The sequence below is a fragment of the Oryctolagus cuniculus genome, chromosome 1 (genome assembly GCF_051225735.1).
Source record: "Oryctolagus cuniculus isolate XC-2025 breed Fujian yellow rabbit chromosome 1, ASM5122573v1, whole genome shotgun sequence".
NCBI classification, from domain to species: Eukaryota; Metazoa; Chordata; class Mammalia; order Lagomorpha; family Leporidae; genus Oryctolagus; species Oryctolagus cuniculus.
In genome coordinates, this window is record NC_142867.1 from 198,392,749 (window position 1) to 198,412,498 (window position 19,750).

A 19,750-nucleotide genomic window follows, 5' to 3' on the forward strand; every position below is an offset into this window, starting at 1 on the left:
TAGGGTTTCTGATGAGAAGTCCAGCTGTGAGTCTGATTGGAGATCCTATGAAAGTAATCTGGTGTTTCTCTCGTGTACATTTTAGAATCTTTATGTTTTACTGTGGAGAGTTTGACTACATTGTGTCATGGTGAAGATCTTTTCTGGTCATGTCTAATAGAAGTTCTGTGTGCTTCCGTACTTGTAGGTCCCTTTCTTTCTCCAAATTAGGGAAGTTTTCTGTAATTATTTCACTAAAAAGGCCTTCTAATCCAGTCTGTCTTTCCATACCTTCAGGAACTCTTAATACCTGTCTGTTGGGGCATTTGATAGTATTCCATAGATCTTTGACATTGTTTTTTAGTTTTCTAATTTCTTCTTCTTCTTCTTCTTCTTCTTTTTTTTTTTGGTTTGACTGTAAAATTATCAGACCTTTCTCTACTATTCTTTCTTCTGCCTCTGTTGTGTTAAGGCTTTCTGTTGTTAAGGCTTTCCACCACATTTTTTATTTGTTCTATTTAAATTCTTCATTTCCTGAATTTTTAAAATTTTTTTAAATTAAAAAAATTTTTTTGACAGGCAGAGTTAGAGAGAGAGAGAGAGAGAGAGAAAGGTCTTCCTTCCATTGGTTCACCCCCCAAATGGCTGCTAAGGTCGGCGCACTGTGCCAATCCCAAACCTGGAGCCAGGTGCTTTCTCCTGGTCTCCCATGCGGGTGCAGGGCCCAAGCACTTGGGCCATCCTCCACTGCCTTCCCAGGCCACAGCAGAGAGCTGGACTGGAAGAGGAGCAACTGGGACAGAATCTGGTGCCCTGACCGGGACTAGAATCCAGGGTGCTGGTGCCGCAGGTGGAGGATTAGCCTAGTGAGCCACGGCACTGGCTGAATTCTTCATTTTCAATATTTCATTTTGATTTCTCTTTGAAATCTCAATTTCATGAGAAAACTTTTCTTTCATGTCATTTACAGATTTCTTTAGTTCATAGATTTGCTTCTGAGTAAGTAATCCTACAATCAGTTTTTTAAATTCTGTTTCTGTCATTTCTTTGATCTCTTCATTTTCACATTCTAATATTAAAGTGTTGTCTTCCTTTGGGGGCATCACGTTGTCTTCCTTATTCTTGTTTCTTGAATTGCTGCATTTATTTCTAGGCATTTGTGGAGCTACTAGTTGGTTCATTAACTTTTTTTCCCTGTGATGGTTTTTATCTTTGGACTGGGCCTCTGTGGATTAGTGGAGTGTCCGCTCTTTCAGTGAATACCCTGAGGCGTGTGCTCAGTGTGGCTCTGTTTAGTGCTCCAGGTTGAGGGGAGTGTCCAAGGTGAGTTCCAAATTGGGTGTGGTAATTCTTTTTTTAATCAGAGGAGAGATCTGTTCATCCCTTCATCCCTGTTGGCATAGTTTCACACTCAACTCCTCTCCTCCAAGACCAGTACCTGGACACGAGCCCCAGTGGATACAATATTCATCAGTGCTGTCACAAGAACTACACAAAGGATCCATGCAGTCCTCAGTATGAGCAGAGATCCCGCAGCAGTGACCCTCACCAGGGAATCAGGGAGCCCCAAGCGTGTAGATCTGCCCACAGTGACTTCCCAAGACCCAGCCATACCTTGTGCCCTGACGCTCAGCCACAGCGTTTTCACCGTCTCAGCACACAAGGCTCCCACAGTCACAAGTACCCAGCCTCCTGTCAGTTCTCCCAGCCAGACTCAGGCATCTCCTCCCAGCTGGTTGCTGATGGCACGGACATGAGCTGATGTGGCCGTTACGTATGTCCAAAGTGAAGCACACGCACTCTAGGCTAGTTACAGGACACTAGTGCCAGGTGGTTGGGGAGAATGCCATGTGCCTCCTTTTTTTTCTCTCTAGGTCGGAGGGTACATTGTCTCCCACAGGGCTCTAAGCTGGACTCACATTGAGCTCTTCCTGCAGCTTTATTGCCAGTGGCTTGGGGTGCTGCAGTCTGGTCTCACCTTACTCTCCAAAGCTGGTGCTGAGGCTCTTGGCTGTTGGGGTCCTGAATTGTGTGTGTCGATACCCTCTACGTAGATTCACAGTGTCCCTTTCATTTGCATGGTGTTTCCTCTACAGTTTTCTCCCTAACTCTTCTCTGAGATTGGAGTTGCTCCATGTTTTTTTACTATCTTCCCCAAGACTAGAGCAGTAAGCTCTCTCTTTATTCTGCTATCTTGGGTCTCTCCCACAAATATTCCCAATTCCTTTTGAAAGTCCACCACCCCTCCCCACCCTCACCCCGCATTTGAAAAGCAGAGTGACAAAAATCAGGGAGAGACAGAGAAAGGGAGATCTTCCATCCAATGATTCACTCCAGTGGGCCCTGCTGAAGCCAGGAGCTAGGAACTCCATCCAGAAGCTAAATGTGAAACAGGGTAGCTGGGCCTCAACCTGGGCCCTCTGATATGGGATGCAAGTGGCCCAAGTGGTGACTTAACCTGTTGCACAACAGTGCCCGCCCTCACAGTACCTGTCTTTTTAATTTGAAAGAGTTACAGAGAGAGGCAGAGGCAGGGAGAGAGGTCTTCCATCTGCTGGTTCACTCCCCAGATAGCCGCAACGACCAGAGCTGTGCTGATCCGATGCCAGGAGCCAGAAGCCCCTTCCTGGTGTCCCATGTGGGTGAAGGGGCCCAAGGACTTGGGCCATCTTCTACTGCTTTCCCAGGCCATAGCAGAGAGCTGGATTGGAAGAGGAGCTGCCAGGATTTGAACCAGTGCCCACATGGAATGCTGGCGCTTCAGGCCAGGGCTTTAACCCACTGTGCCACAGCGCCAGCCCCTCAGTACATGTCTTAAGAAACATTCTCAGCTTTGTATTTTCAAGAGTATTTTCAATTTTTATGTGTTCTCTGCCCACACATATATTGATGACAGTATCACTGGCTGCAATTGAGAAATGAATCAAAAGTGATTCAGCATCTGGCAGTGGTTTGATGAGATGAGTAGTCACAAATTCTGCTAGGATGTGTAATTTAATATAACCTTTCTAATTCAGTAATTTCACTTCTAGGAATTGTTCAAGGAAAATTACTACAAATGCAAGGAAAGTTTTATGTACAGGTGTTATTTATAATGGTGAAAAATTGCCAAAAATATAAAAATGAATAATTATGATTTTTTCATATAATGAACTAACATGCTTTTAAATTATTTTCCAAGATACAGGAAATATTTACGTGTGTAAGTTTTCAAAAGTAGGGGCCTAAATTGATTAACATATGTTTCTAAAAAATAAATTACATACTCCTGTACATAGAAAAAAATAAATATGTAGTTTTATTTATTTACTTATTTAAAGATTTATTTATTTGAAAGGCAGAGTTATATATATAGAGGGAGAGACAGAGATCTTACATCTGCTGGTTTACTCCACAAATGGCCTCAATAGGCTGGCTGGGTCAGGTTGAAGCCAGGAGCCAGGAGCTTCATCTGGGTCTCCCATGTGGATGGCAGGAGCCCAAACACTTGGGCCATCTTCTGCTAGTTTCCCAGGCACATTAGCAGGCAGTTGGAGCAGTCGGGACTTGAACTATTGCTCATATGGGATGCCATGGCTACAGATGACAGCTTAACTTGCTGTGCCACAGTGTTGGCCCCAAGAAGTACATAGTTTTAGTAGTGGTTATCAGTGGTAGGATTATAGATTCTTTAAAAAAATTTTTTATGCTTTATTGTACTTTTCAAATTTTCTCCAAAGAACATGCTTTGCTTATATAATTTAAAAAATTCCAAATTATCTCAGAGCTGACAATACAGAGGCAGATTATTGTAGACTCATCTTTTTAGTTTGAATTTGGGATTTAGTTGGAGGATAATTGATTGTTAATAATGACCCACTTTTGTTCAACAATGTCAGTGTTTCTTTGATGGAAAGTCCTAAGGGGCTGGTGCTGTGGCATAAAGAGAAAAGCCGTGGCCTCAGTGCCAACATCCCATGTGGGTGCCGGTTCAAGTCTTGGCTGCTCCACTTTTGATCTAGCTCTCTTCTATGGCTTGGGAAAGCAGTAGATGGCCCAAATCCTTGGGCTCTTGCACCCGTGTGGGAGACCCAGAAGAAGCTCCTGGCTTTAGATCAACACAGACTCAGTCCTTGCTACCATTTGGAGAGTGAAGCAGTGGACAGATGACTTTCTTTCTTTGTTTCTTTCTCTGTCTCTCTCTCTCTGCCTCTGTAACTCTGACTTTCAAATAAATAAATAAATCTTTAAAAAGCAAATAAAAAAGAAAGTTCTAAGTAGATCTCAAAATTGCAGTGACCCTTTATTGATCATAGCCCTAGGGTCTCCTCCAACCAATTACGTGTCTGAAACGAAAAGTTTATGGGGTCTGTATCATTTCTGTAGGTAACGTGACCTCAAAGATAGCTTGAGGGGCTTTTGCTGTGGTGCAGTGTTTTTTTCTTTTTCTTTCTTTTCTTTTCTTTTCTTTTCTTTTTTTTTTTTTAAGATTTATTTATTTATTTGAAAGAGTTAGAAGGAGAGGCAGGGAGAGAAAAATCTTCTATCCACTGATTCACTCCCCAAATGGCCACAACGGCCTGGGCTGGAACAGACCGAAGCTGGAAGCTTCTTCGGGGTTTCCCATGTAGGTGCAGGGGCCCAAGCACTTGGGCCATCTTCTACTCCTTTCCCAGACGCATTAACAGGGAGCTGGGTGGGGAGTGGAGCAGCCAGGACATGAACCAGCACCCATATGGGATGCTAAGCTTAACCCACTATGCCACAGCACCAGCACCCTGCTCTACTTCTGATCCAGCTTCCTGCTAGTGTGCCTGGAAAAGCAGCAAAAGATGGTCCAAGTGCTTGGGTCCCTGCACCCACATGGGAGACACAGATGAAGCTCCTGGCTCTTAGCTTCTGCCTGGCCCAGCCCTGGCCATAGTGGACATTTGGGGAATGAACCAGCGGATGGAAGATCTCTCTCTCTACTTCTGCCTCCCCTTCTCTGTAAGTCTGCCTTTCAAATAAAATCAGTCAATCAATAAAAAAAGATAGCTTGAACTTTTTTATAAGATACAGCCTGCCATTGCTGTTTCAAAGAGATTTCTCCAGTTTTCTACTAAGGGTTTTGTTTCACTGGTTTTCTTAAAACATTGCCTGTAAACAGTGATATATATAAACCAATGTCCTCAGTATGAATCAGTCTTTTAAATTAGCAAAATAGTACATAACTCTACATGTTGTTTAAAATTTTCCTTGAAGAATAAATTAGCTCAGAACAGTTGGTTATGAGTCACATCATGGACAACAGTGACCAAACACTGAGAAGCTACTGTTGGTAACACACTGCTTGGTTGTCAGGTTGTGATGCCTTATTCAATCCTCATTAATTTTTTTTTTTTTTTTTTTTTTGACAGGCAGAGTGGACAGTGAGAGAGAGAGACAGAGAGAAAGGTCTTCCTTTGCCGTTGGTTCACCCTCCAATGGCCGCCGCGGCTGGCGCGCTGCGGCCGGCGCACCGCGCTGATCCGATGGCAGGAGCCAGGAGCCAGGTGCTTATCCTGGTCTCCCATGGGGTGCAGGGCCCAAGCACCTGGGCCATCCTCCACTGCACTCCCTGGCCACAGCAGAGGGCTGGCCTGGAAGAGGGGCAACCGGGACAGAATCCGGCGCCCCGACCGGGACTAGAACCCGGTGTGCCGGCGCCGCAAGGCGGAGGATTAGCCTAGTGAGCCGCGGCGCCGGCCTCAATCCTCATTAATTTTAAGAGGATTTCTTTGGCTAACATACTCAGAAGAGACAGGTTTATAAAAAAGGATTTGCCCTTTTTCTTTTTCAATTCTTGTTGTTAACATTACCCGTGAACCATCATGCTGTTTGTTGATTCTGAAGCAGGAAGCAGGAGGTTTTCAATGCTTTCCACTACTGTTCAGCCATCAGGCCAGGTGTGCCACATCCTGTTCAGCTCCACATTTAGATACTTCTCTATATCCTCCTATTGTTCTTTGTCTCCATCTAAAGTTGTTCGCTCCTACTCTGTGACCTCTCATTTCTAATGTTCTGCCTGTCTGGAAGGCAGAGAAATGGACTGTTATGTATATGTGACCAGATATTCTTCTCTGGGACATTATGCTCTTGCCTATTCCACAGATGATGGCATATGGGTGATCCCCCTTCTAAAATCAAGCAGAAAACTCTGAACAGGTGTGGCCAGTGGTGCTCTTAGAGTCTGTCACAAGCAAGACTAACCTTAAGCCTATGGGATAGTCTGGCTGCCTGTCAGTGGGGGGCTACGGCTTGCTTTCCTAGTCAGGTGAAGGTAGTTTCTAGTAGAACAGGAAAGTTCATCCACCCTTTTCTGGTTCAGAATACCTTTCTTCCATTCTGGACCCACCACATGCTGTAAGGGGTAGATCCAGTGGACGGGTCTTATCAGCTGTGATCATAGAGAATATATAATTTTCACTCTAGGATTTTATGCCAGAGGATACCAACTTGAGAGGGTCTGACCACCCAACCTACTAACCTCCCTGCACAACTCCAGATAAATAGGAAGCTTGGCTAGCGCCAGATACTGTGGCCTGTTCTCCAACATTTTATATCCTGTATTACTTTCCAGATGACACATCCAAATGTTGATACCCATTGCATATCAAGAGATAAATCTGATGAACTTTGTGGCTTTATGGTCTCACTAGTACTTTGATCCTTTTGCGAGCATACTGGAGGTGAATCATGTTTCTGGTAGTGTCTTGAAAGGATCCAAAATTCTTCACTGTAACTTTTGATGGGGCAGAACTCAGGGAGTCCACCCTTCATATCCCTTTATACTGCCATGTTGCTATTCCATGGGAAGCCCCTTCAAGATATTAGCATGCACTGCTAAGACTTTTATGAACCATGTCCTGCACTGAAATTTGGGAGACAGATGCCCAAGATAGTTCTGAGAGATTACTGAATTTACTTCTGATGCCCAGGCCTTTCTAAGACTCTGCCACTTTGGGTTTAATTACATATTATCTACATCTTGAAACCATATGTAATATTTTAGTATCCCTTTACATTCAAGGCCCTATAACATGTCTGTTTAGTCTATAGAGACTAGCTGGCCTTTAGCTCTGTTCTTTGCAGTGCTGCCTCATAAAAGATATGTCCAGTTCTGTAACTTTCCTGATCATTTTTTTGTCATACTGTGAAAAAAAAAAATCAATAGATACTGTGGGTTTGGAAGATTCTGCCTTCTAGGTTAAAATTCTGTCTTATTTCAAGTTGCCTGTGATTTAAAATTTCAGAATATATTGATTTCTTTGTTAATTATAAATTCTTCATAGCCATTTTGCATGGTATCATGAGGAGCAGCTCAGAATCTTTTTTTTCTTCTCAGATTTCTCAACCAATTATCTTTTTTTCTGCATCACTAATTTCTTGGAACTGGGTAAACTGTCAAGTGACAACATATGTCCATTTGACTCTAAAATCCATGTTTCTAATGTACCACCTTGTGATGGCAAAATGCTCATAAAATATAATTTGCCATGTAGAAACATGTGTTTTTCTTATTTGATCACTGCCTTTTTGCTTTGTTTTAAAAATAATTTATTTACTGAAAGGCTATTATATGTACTTGCTAAATTTTTTTTTAAAAATGTTAAAGAGAATGCAGTAAAAAGTTTCCCTCTCATTTCTGTTCCTCAGCCAGCTAGGTCTTTTCCCCAGAGGCAGTCGTCATAGCAGTTTCCTAGGAATCATTTGAGCTGTTTTACACTTGTCTAAGCAAACATATCTGCATCAGAAGTATCTCTTGATTATTTTCTCCTTTGAATTGGTTTTAGAGTACCATGTACTACAAAAAATATACACGGCTAACTTGGATTTGAAATTTGAGTACTTACTGATCAGTGTCCCTTTTAGATTCTATTTTAAGAATTTATAGGAATCACAAGGAATAGATTGTTTATTTTCTGAGTTTCTTTTCATGATGAAGGTCTGCTTCACAAAATCCTGGCCTTGACTGCAAGGAATGTTTCCTTCATCCTCATCCACTCTCCTAGAATGACTTTCACACATTGGTTACTGGGCAAAGAACTTCTGGCAGTTTACGTCCAGTTTATGTTTTAATTTCTTGACTAAGTTTAAATTCTTGATGGTCACTTTGCAGATATAATGAAGAGTTTTTTTTCCTCTCAGCATACTAAAACAGTCCCTTTTTTACTTTAAATTTTTTAAGAAAATAAGAACATATAACATTCATTATAAAAATCTTCAATTGATTAAAAATATAGCATATAGGAAGTACTCTGTAATTCTCCCTCTCTGTTCTGAGATAACTACTTTTTCCCAGTGGACAGTGAGAGAGAGAGACAGGGAGAAAGGTCTTCCTTTACCATTGGTTCACCCTCCAATGGCCGCTGCGGCTGGTGCACTGTGGCCGGCGCACCGTGCTGATCCGACACCAGGAGGAGCCAGGTACTTATCCTGGTCTCCCATGCGGGTGCAGGGCCCAAGCACTTGGGCCATCCTGCACTGCACTCCCGGGTCACAGCAGAGAGCTGGCCTGGAAGAGGGGCAACCGGGACAGTATCCCATGCCCCGATCGGAACTAGAACCCGGTGTGCTGGCGCCGCAGGCAGAGGATTAGCCTAGTGAGCCACGTCACCGGCCGAAAAGAATTCTCTTTTAAAGAGTATAATTTGCAGTACTTACTGGATGATGGTATCCTTTTTCTTTGAGTTGGAAATTTACTTGATCCAGAGCCTGTAGATTCCTAGGATGCCTTTGTAATTAGACTACTAGACTCATATTCAGGCAGCTGAGACATGAGGTTGGCAGTAAATAAAGTATTATCGGCTATATTGTAAGGTAATTTCTAAGCTTTACAGTGCTCACGGTTATCCTTAGTAGAAATGGAGAGTTTTTTGCAGACAAGAGATGGAAAGAGAACTGTCCTACTTTTCTTAATTTGTCTTGTGAAGCTTTGAGGCTCCAGATCAGCATTGCAGAAAAATAAATCGAAAGCCTCTGAGTACAGAGGAGCTTATCTTTTGGTTCCTTCCTCCCTGAATGTTTCTATATATTTAATGCGGTGTTCTTGGTGTTTTTTTTTTTTTTAGATCAATTGATTTATTCATCTTGAAAGAGTTACAGAGACAGAAGGGAGAGACAGAGATCTTCTATCCACTGGTTCACTCCCTAGATGGCTGCAATGGCCAGTGCTGGGCCAGGCTTAAACCAGGAGCCAAAAGCTGCATCCAGGTCTCCAAATGGGTGGCAGGGCCATCTTTCACTGCTTTCCCAGGCCATTAGCAGGGAGCTGGATCAAAAATAGAGCAGCTGGGACACAAACTGGTGCTCATATGGGATGCTGCCATCGTAGGTGTTGGCTTTACCTGCTATACCACAGCACTAGGCTTAGTGTACTTGTTCTTAATGAGTGGATACATACAGAGAATATAGATATTTTCCAGAGCCATGGAGGAATTATTGGGAAGATGCAAAAAGAATTAGAAGCCCTGGATCATAACTTGGACTCAAGTCAGAAGAGAAGAAATGCATAGCAACAGCAACTTGAATGCTTTATTTATAATTATCCTCAGCAGGTGCATAGTAATACCCTGGATAAAGAGAAGAAAGACCTGATGTGGCAGAGGAGCAATAAATACTTAAGAGTAGCATAAAGTTTGTTTGGCATAAACAGAAACATGAGTTTAGAAATGACTTATGGCCGGCGCCGCGGCTCACTAGGCTAATCCTCTGCCTTGTGGCGCTGGCACACCGGGTTCTAGTCCCGGTCAGGGCGCCAGATTCTGTCCCGGTTGCCCCTCTTCCAGGACAGCTCTCTGCTGTGACCAGGGAGTGCAGTGGAGGATGGCCCAAGTGCTTGGGCCCTGCACCCCATGGGAGACCAGGTTAAGTACCTGGCTCCTGCCATCGGATCAGCGCGGTGCGCCGGCCGCAGCGTGCCAGCTGTGGCAGCCATTGGAGGGTGAACCAACGGCAAAAGACCTTTCTCTCTGTCTCTCTATCTCTCACTGTCCACTCTGCCTGTCAAAAAAAAAAAAAAAAAGACTTATGAGCTACTTGTTATGTGTTGATTAAAAAGAAAGATTGTTTATAGCAGGATAAATGAAGTATGAGGGGAGGGAGAACTTGGAAGATGCAGAGCACGCTGGCCTGGAGGGAGTAGTGTTGGAGCTGTGCTTGCTAATCTGCAGCAGGAAATGAGTCCCTCTGCTCTACAGTCTTCTTCAAAGGACTGAGGTGTAAGGGGCTGGCCCAGTTTGGCAGATTCACTCCTTTGGGAGCCTTTTCTTCCTTTTACTTCAGATAGCCAATGTTCTCCTTGTCGCTTATTACCTTCTCTACTCTTAAACTGAAAGTTCTGTGCTGCTTAAAATCTTGGTGGCTAAAATTTGGTTGCTCTATGTGAGCAGTGGAAGAAGAGTGAGCCTTGTGATCACGGATGGCTTTTACTCACCCAGGACCACATGCCCTGCAGAAAAGTAAGATTGCAACCTGCAGACTCTTCCATTTCACTCAGTGCCTTGATTTTCCTCCTGTTTTTACTAGGATCCCACAAGGCAGAGTTCCAGAGCTCATCCTCTTCTTTTGGCACTTTTCTTCTGTTTTGTCACTCTTATCTGAATCTCTTACTGTAACCCTTGCAGTCATTGTGGTGGTCTGTAGGTCACTGATTCATGTTTATCTCATACCTAGGGTTTTTCCCTCATCTTATTTTTTGAAAGGAAGCATGTGCATAAGGTACAAAATTCAAAAGCTATAAAAAATAAGTGGCATTGAAACCAATTCTTAAAAATCTCTAGCTTGTTTTTTTAAACATCATCACATATGTAAACAAAAATACAGATCATTAAAAGTGAATGAACATAGAACACAAAAGGCAGTGTTTACTTAGTAGCTACATAAATGAAGATATTTTTAAGTTTCTTCACTGACAACCCCATTTTAACCATTGAACAAATTGTACTTTAATTAATAGTAAAAATGTAAAAAATTCAAATTTAAACATGAAAATATGGAATAATAACAAAAAATAACAGGAAATATCTTCATTACCAAACAGATTAACAACTTTGCAGACACTCAAATACTGTCTGAGGCATATCAAAACAACTGCATCAGAGGTTGCATTCATTTGAGAGGTATCCATACATATTCAGTGCTGAGACTATCTGCAGCACAGTATATCCAAGGCAGCGTTAGACTAATGGAAAATCTACCGTCTCAATAAGCTAGCTTTTTTTTAAAAAGATTTATTTATTTATTTGAAAGAGTTACAGAGAGAGAGGAGAGGCAGAGAGAAAGAAAGGTTTTCCATCTGTCCGATGTTCACTCCCCAGATGGCCAAAATGGCCGGAGATGCGCTGATCCAAAGCCAGGAGCCAGGAGCTGCTTCTGGGTCTCCCGCGCGGGTGCAGGGGCCCAAGGACTTGGGCCATCTTCTACTGCTTTCCCAGGCCATAGTAGAGAGCTGGATCAGAAGAGGAGCAGCCGGGACTAGAACCGGCGCTTCAGACCAGGGTGTTAACCTGCTGTGCCACAGCACCGGCCCCAAGCTAGCTTTTTTTTTTCTTCTTCTTCTTCACTAACTTGTTCATATACAATATATAATGTTTAAAATTTTTTGTATTGTTTTTGTGGTTTCAATTTTGTTTATTCTCTAATTATTCCTTTTCTCCTATTAGTTTTGGGTTTTGTTTGCTGATGTTTTACTAGGTCCTTGAGATGCATTGATAGGTCATTTATTTGGTGCCTTTCCAATTTCTTGATGTAGGCACCAACTGCTATAAACTTTTTTCTTAGCACTGCTTTTGCTGTATTCCATAAGTTAGTTAGTTAATTTATTTATTTGAAAGTCAGAGTAATAGAGAGGCAGAAGGAAGAGAGAGAGGTCTTCCCTCCACTGGTTCAATCCCCAGGTGGCTGCAATGGCTGGATCCAGGAGCCAGGAGATTTTTCCAGGTCTCCCATGCAGGGGCAGGGGCCCAAGGATTTGGGCCATCTTCTACTGCTTTCCCAGGCCATGGCAGAGAGATGGATTGGAAGTGGAGCAGCCGGGAATTGAACCAGCATCCATATGGGATACTGGCACTGCAGGCAGTGGCTTTACCCACTAGGCACAGCACCAGCCCCTGTGATTACTACTAAGTAATATTACGATCAACTTTTTGATGGATTTCTGGCATGTCTTCAGTCTCTTCATCTTCACATTCTAGTATTCAAATGTTTTCTTTTGGGAGTGTCATGTTGTCTTTCTTGTTTCTTGAATTACTGAGTTTATTATCAGGCATTTGTGGAGATGCTTCTTTTTTTTTTTTCTTTCACGTGACTGCTAAGTTTAATCCCACGGCTACACCCAATTCTGCTTTGTAAAAATAACAAAGTGTTCCTATCAAAATTACACTGCGATGTTAAGTACAGGTTTTTTGTTGTTTTGATACAGCTCTAAAAAATGTTGGCACCAAATGCACTTAAAAAGTTTTAAGGCGTAATAAGAATACAGACTAGTATAACGCAGCTCAGACGTCGAGCAGAGGGTGCTAAAGGTCATTCAACTTCCAAGTACAGGCAGTGCCAGCTGAGAGACATCTTCCCCGGCTCCGGCTCCTAGGCCCCCTCCCCCTCCCCCAGAACCTCAGCTTCCACCCGGGCGAATCCCGTGCCCTGCCTGAGAGCGGGGGCATCCCATTTGGAATTTGTTACAAACAACACTTCATCCCCACCATCAGACTATTCCCTGTAAGCCAGCCAGTCAGTATGTTTGGGCTTCAAGTTCAGCACCATTTAAATGCCCTCCCTGCCCCGCCCCCACAAGGCTCTTAGAGATGACTGAACCCAGCCTCCTGCAGCTCTTCTAGGGCTGCGGGCTAAGTGTGTCTTGGCTCTAAAGTCTTGGGGCACCAAAAGGAGGAAATGGTCTTTGGTTGACAACGCCTGTGCAGGCCCCTTGGTGTGTCAGGAACAGGGAGTGGAACCTGGGCTCATGCACTTGAGCAGCCAGGGTGCAGGGAGTGTGGCTGAGCACGGCCGCGGCTTTGCCGAAGCCTAATCATGAATTAGTTTTCTAGGCCTGGTGTCAGCTGTGCAGGAACACCGCCCAGCCCTCTGGGCTGACTGGGAGGGACTCAGGCCGGCCCGGCACCTCTGCTGGCAAACACCTGATCCTGGTCTCCTGCACAGATCCACGAGGGCTGCCTGCGCGGCTCCTCCTCTGGGGAAGCTGAGGGACAGACTTTCTGAGAGGTGCTGCAGACAGGCCGGGGCCGCGGTCACCAGGTGTGGCCTCACTTTAGGACACTTCTCAGACGGGCGAGGAAGCCACCCTTGAGAGCCCAGGTCCTCAAGCCCCTCCTTCCCACCACCCAACGGCAGGAGACACTCCGGGAACTGGCGGCTGCGGGAACTGGCGGTGGCAGCCACGGGCCTCGAGCCTCGGAGGAAGCGCCCTGGCTTGTGAGGGAGGGAGCGGTTCATGTCCCTGGTGAAGAACAAAGGCCTAGACCTAAGGCTGATGAGAGAAAAGCAGGAACGACTCAGGGCAGGGACCACGACCAGCCCCGCGGGGAGGCCGGCCGCGCTCAGAGGATCGGGAGCGAGGACCTCCAGGAGATGCAGACAGAGGACGGTGTCTGGTCTTTGCTGGAAGCTGCCGAGGAAACCCAATCAAGATGTCTCAAGAGCAGCTGCGGGACAGTGCGTGGCGTGGGACGAGGAGGGGACACAGGAACCCAGCCACGGGCATCTCTGGAGTGGGAACCGCCTGGCTAGCAGGAAAGGGGCAGCAGGACCTAGGGTGGGCGTCTCACCCCGGGAGCTGGCCAGGCTGTCCTGTCAGTCCCTGAAGTCCCATCAGGAAGCCGGCCTCAGCCAGCTGCCCTGGCCCTGGGCAGCGAGCCCCTGAGCAGCCAGCCTCACGTCCACGACAGACCTGCACCCCACCCCGCGCATCTGGGCTGAAAGAAGTGACCACGTGTGATACCCTAGCTCTGGAGTTTCCCGCCTCGCTACAGGGGAGCAGGGGCTTCTCTTAGTAGAAGGAGATGCTGGATTTGCCTCCTGGCGGGTTCAGGATCTTGTTGTGGGAGCGAGGCCGTGGCCCCAGCCTGGGCTCGTGGCTGTCGACCTGGGGTGCGGGTTCGGGCTCCTTGGCATGGTTAGCTTCTCGGGAGCGGCCTCTCTCGTCCAGTGGCGCGTCCCTGGATGGGGTTCCCGCTGCAGCTCTCGGGTCCAGGCTCGGGTCTTCTCCTTTTCGGAGGAGGATGTGGTCCTTGGGTTTGTTCGGATGTGCCGAGGACAAAAGTGGTAGTGACCGGAGACCCAAAAATGTCACTGGTCTTCCCACCCGGCGAGTTCAGGCGCTGCCGAGCCTGCACAGGGGTCAGCTCCTCGAAGATGCCACTTCCTTTGGCCCCTGGGGGGTTGGTCCTCTTGGGCAGGTGCTGAGGTTCTTCAGTTGGTCCAAAAATATTAGACGCCATCCTGTTAGTTCTGCTCAAAGGAACGGCTTCTTCCGCACTTCCGAAAAGATTTCTGGATTCTCCTCCTGGGGACTTCATGGCCCTGGAGCTTGCTCGTCCAGCCTCACTCTCTGTACCCTGGAACATGTTGGCCGCCGTGCGGCTCCCCAGTCTCCTTAGCCACTGCCGCTGTGATGGTTTTCATCTTTAGACTATTCCTCTGTGGCTTAGTAGACCTCTGTGGCTTAGTAGAGTGTCTACTTTTTCAGTGAATACCTAGAGGCTTGTGTTGGGGGTGGTCAGGGAGCTCTGTTTAGTGCTCCAGGGTGAAGGAAGTGTCCAAGGTGACACCCAGGTTGGGTGGGGTGAATCTCTCTCTCTCTTTTTTTTTTTTTTAATTTTATCACAGGGGAGTTCTGTTCTGCTCTGTTGGCATAGTCTCACACTCACCTCCTCTCCTCAAAGGAGACCAGTGCCTGGGCACTGTCCCCAGTGGATACAATATTAGTGCTGCCACAAGAGCCACACAAAGGAGCTGTGCAGTCCTTGGTGTAAGCACGGATCCTGCAGCAGTGACCCTCACCAGCCAATCAGGGAGCCTCAAGCATGTGGAGCCACCCACAGTGACTGCCCAGAGTCCCAGCCACACCTGTGCCCTGACATGCAGCTACAGTGTTTTCATAGTCCTGGCGGACAAGCCTCCCATAGTCATGAGCACCCAGCCCCCTGTCATTTCTCCCAGCCAGACTCTGGTGTCTCCCCTCGGTTGGTTGCTGGGCATGCGGACACAAGCCGGCATAGCTGTTACATATGTCCAAAATGGGGCCTGCCCTCTCTTAGCTTGTTACAGGATGCCAGTGCAGGGTGGTCATGGAGAGAGAAACGTGCCTCTTTTTTTTTTCTCTAGGTTGGCTGTATACTGTCCCCCACTGGGCTCCAAGCTGGATTCACACCAGGCTGTTCCCACAGTTTTATCGCCAGTGGCTTGGGCTGCTGCAATCTGGTCTCACCTCACTCTCCAAAGCTGGTGCCTCAGTTTCTTTGCCAAGATTCATTCAGAATCTCCATTCTCCATTTTTTCCAGCTCACTCTGCCTGGCTCTCTGATTTCCTGACTTTATATTTTTGTTCTTGATAACTGGGTCCCCTTTGATGTACAGTTCAAAGTTCCTACTCTGGTTTATCAACTTTTGCCTTTCTGCTTATATGTTAATTTTGGGCAGTTCTTTGATTTCATTTGTTAAAGATTTACTTATCTGAGAGGGAGAGAAAGTGGGAGGGAGAGAGAGTTCCATCCTCTAGTTCACTCCCCAAATGTCCATAACTGCCAGGGCTGAGCCTGGCTGAAATCAGGAGCCAGAATCCAGGAGCTTCTTCTGGATCTCTTACGTGGGTGCAGGAGCCGAAGGTCCTGGGCTATCCTCTGCTGCTTTCCCAGGCTCATTATCAGGGAGCTGGATTGGAAGTGGGGCAGCTAGGTTGCTGGCACTTCAGGTAGTGGCTTTACCCTCTATGCCATAGTTCCAGCCCCTGATATAATTTTTTTATAACAATACCATGGAAGTGGGGCCAGTGATACTGTGGGTTAGTAGGTTAAGCCTCCACCTGAGGCATTGGCACCCTATACAGGTACCAGTTTGAGTGCCTGATGCTCTGGGAAGCATCAGGTGATAGCTCAGTTCTGTGTCTCTGACACCATGTGGGATACCCTGGTTGATTTCTGGGCTCCTGCCTCTAGGCCTGGCCCAGCCCTAGCTGTTGTGGACATTTGGGGAGTGAACCAACAGGTGGGGGATCTCTCTGCCTTTAAAAATGAATTTCAAAAAAGTTATTCAGAGTAGGATAAATGAAATAAATGTGTCAAGAAAAGATTCAAAACATATTCTACCTCCAGCTCTGGCTGAAAAATCTGTCACTAGTTGTGTTTTTCTCCTTCTCCACGACTTCATCCAATTGGGTAGTGGGGAGCTAAGAACCAGCCAGTCCATTGCTTCTGCGACCTTCAGCTCAGGACTTGGATTCTCAAAGAGGAAAATATATTAGTTGTGGACTCCATAGAGTCCAAAATGATTATTATTTTGTTGGTAGGGCAGCGCAATGGGTCCAAGACTTCTGTCAGTAAGAGTGGGTGATGGGTTTTGTATTGTATATGTGGCATCAGTGGAAGCAGTTAATATTGATGCTGATTATAGTGCTGGCAAACTAACAAAAGAAAGAGAAACTGTAACAATATGGTTGGGCTGATAAAAATAATGTTAATTGCAGTCTTCTGACTCACATATTTATTTATTTCTATCCTGCTTCTTCCACAAAGAAATTTGAGGTGGCTAATTGCAGTCATTATATCAACTTATTATCCTTTATATCCAGTTACATTGCCACACAATTATGCATGTTAAAAATGCAGATTAGGGACTGGATATTTAACCTGTGAGTTAAGATGCCCACTCTGGCTTGTGACTTCAGCTTCCCAGCAGAGCAGTCTCTGGGAGGCAGTGATGATGGATCAATTGGTTAGATTCCTGCCACTCAATTGGGAGACCAGGATTGTGTTTCTGTCTTATGGATTTGGCCCTCACCCAACCCTGGCTGTTGTAGGTGTTGGGGAAAGGAAGCAGCAGAGATGGGAACTCTATGTATCTCTCTCTGTCTCTCAAATAAATTCTTTTTGAAAAATGTCACATGAATGTATCAAAGTTTCATTTAATGACAATACTTTAAGTGCCTGTCCTTGGCACAGTGAGTGTTGTATATACATAAAGGTCAGTTATTCCCATAAAAGCATGATCATCTGGTAGGGCTGCTTCTTATAGCTTCCATTGGTACAGCAGTAAGAAATCAATTTGATTGATAAAATGTGATTGACAGAGTTGTTGTAGCTATTAAAAATTGATAGACTTGTTCATTGCATAATTATTGAATACCTCTTCCTCATGCCAGGAAGTATGCTAGCCACTAGAGATGTAGAGATGCAATTTCCTGACCTCATGGAGCTCAAGTCCACAAAGGAAGGAACATACAAGTGGCAGCATGTGATGGGTGAATAGTAAATGGTAAAGGAGTGAAAAGAAGAAAACTTAATCCAAATTTGGGATCATCAGGAAAGACTTTCCAGAGGAAATTATGTTTCAATCAAAGTCCATGGTTTGCATATGATTCACTATTGATGTTGTATATTGTATGGTTTTGACAGATGTCTAGTAATGCATATCTATAATTATAGTATCATAAAGAATAGTCTCATTGCCCTAAAATTCCCCTGTAGATTACCTATTCATCTCTCTGTCTCCCAGACTCTTGTCTTGGTATAAATTGAGTCTTCTGAAGAAGGAGAAAAGAGTCAGTGTTACAAGAACACTGAGATGGGGGCCAGCGCTGTGGCTCACTTGGTTAATCCTCCACCTGCAGCACCGGCATCCCATATGGGCGCTAGGTTCTAGTCCCGGTTGCTCCTCTTCCAGTCCAGTCTCTGTTGTGGCCTGGGAGGGCAGTGGAAGATGGCCCAAGTGCTTGGGCCCCTGCACCCGCATGGGAGACCAGGAGGAAGCACCTGGCTCCTGGCTTCAGATCAGTGCAGCGCCAGCCGTGGTGGCCATTTGGGGAGTGAACCACCAGAAGGAAGACCTTTCTCTTTGTCTCTCTCTCACTGTCTTTAATTCTGTCAAATAAATAAAAAAAAAAAAAAAACCACTGAAATGAAAATGTATGACATAGGCATGTCAGAGTGCTGCAAATTAAAAATTTTGCAAGACTTCAGGGTAGGGCGTAAAAAGAGTGGGGAATGTTCAGAGATGACATCACAGAAGCACAACAAACTTGTATTATGAGGGTTTATGCCATAACAAACTATTTATATTTTATCTTGAAGATCAGCAGGGAGCTTTTGAAGACTTTATGAGAGGAATGAGATGACCAGATGGTAGTGATTGTAATGATATGAGCCTGCATTGAGTTTTAATTGTAGAATATAGCACAGATAGATAGAAAATTTAATATAACAGATATTTAGTTTAATGGATTAGCATAAGGTAGAAAAAACAGACCTTTGCTAGCAATGGCAGAGACCCCTCCAGGTGCTCCTGCCCAACCACAACCCCTTCCTACCTAAAATTACCATTATGACTTAGGATAATAACTTCCTTGCTCTTCTGTGTTAACACCATGTGTGTATCTGTAAACAGCTGAATTTTCTCTTCTTGAGATATCATAATTTTGATTTATAAGTTCCTTCTCCATCTCTTAATTTTTTTCTTTAAACTTGTTTATTGAAGAAATTAGTCCATATGATTACAGAGTTTTGTTTGACTTGTGGATCTTACTCAAAACATTCCCATGTATTCTCATACTGTAGTTTAACATACTCCTCTGTCTGCTCTATTTTCTATAAATTGATGGTTGGACCTAGAAGTTGATCATATTCAAGTGTGATATGAAGAGACTTCAAAAATCTTGTGGAAAAATGGAACTAAAAGATGATTATTTTGGGACCAGTGCATAATGCAATAGGTTAAGCTGTTGCTTGTGATGCTTGGTATCAGAGTTCCAGTTTGAATGTTGGCTGCTATACTTCTTTTTTTAAAGATTTATTTTTTTTACTTATTTGAAATACAGAGTTACAGAGAGAGGTAGAGACAGCAAGAGAGATCTTCCATCCGCTGGTTCACTCCCCAGATGACCCCAACGGTTGGAGCTGAGCCAATCTGAAGCCAGGATCCAGGAGCTTCTTCTGGGTCTCCCACGTGGGTGCAGGGGCCATCTTCTACTGCTTTCCCAGGCCATAGCAGAGAGCTGGATCGGAAGAGGAGCATCCGGGACTAGAACTGGCACCCCTATAGGATGCCAGCACTTCAGGCCAGGGCCTTAACCTGCAGCGCCACAGCACTGGCCCCAACTGCTATACTTTTGATCCAGCTTCCTGATAATGTGCTTGGGAAGGCAGTATAAAATGGTCTAAATGCTTGGGCCTCTGTTACCTACATAGGAGACCAGGATGTAATTCCTGGCTCCTGGATTTGGCTTGGCCCTGGCTGTGATAACCATCTGGACAGTGAACCAGTGGATGGAAGATGTTTCTGTCTTTCCTTTCCTCTCTGTTACTCTGCCTTTCAAGTATATCTGAAAAAAAAAAAAAGATGTTTATTTTGGTACAAAAAACCCTTTGAAATCTATGAATATTTTTTCATAATATACATTTTCCATAAACTTTTTGAAGACCCTTTGTGTATTCCATAGTTAGAACATATCTTTTTATAATATAAAATTATTTTTATAATTTTAAAAATTATTTCCCTATTGGTGGATATTTGAAATGTTCCCCAATTTTTTTAAAAGAAATAA

The 19,750-nt window shown here is 44.7% G+C and overlaps 1 protein-coding gene and 1 pseudogene across 19 annotated transcripts in view; one reads left to right on the plus strand and one right to left on the minus strand.

Moving 5' to 3' along the window:
* Nucleotides 1–19,750, plus strand: part of UNC13B (unc-13 homolog B) — a 267,751-nt gene that overhangs the window by 111,956 nt on the left and 136,045 nt on the right. The window lies entirely within an intron of this gene.
* LOC100338539 (jupiter microtubule associated homolog 2 pseudogene) lies at nt 13,848–14,630 on the minus strand (annotated as a pseudogene).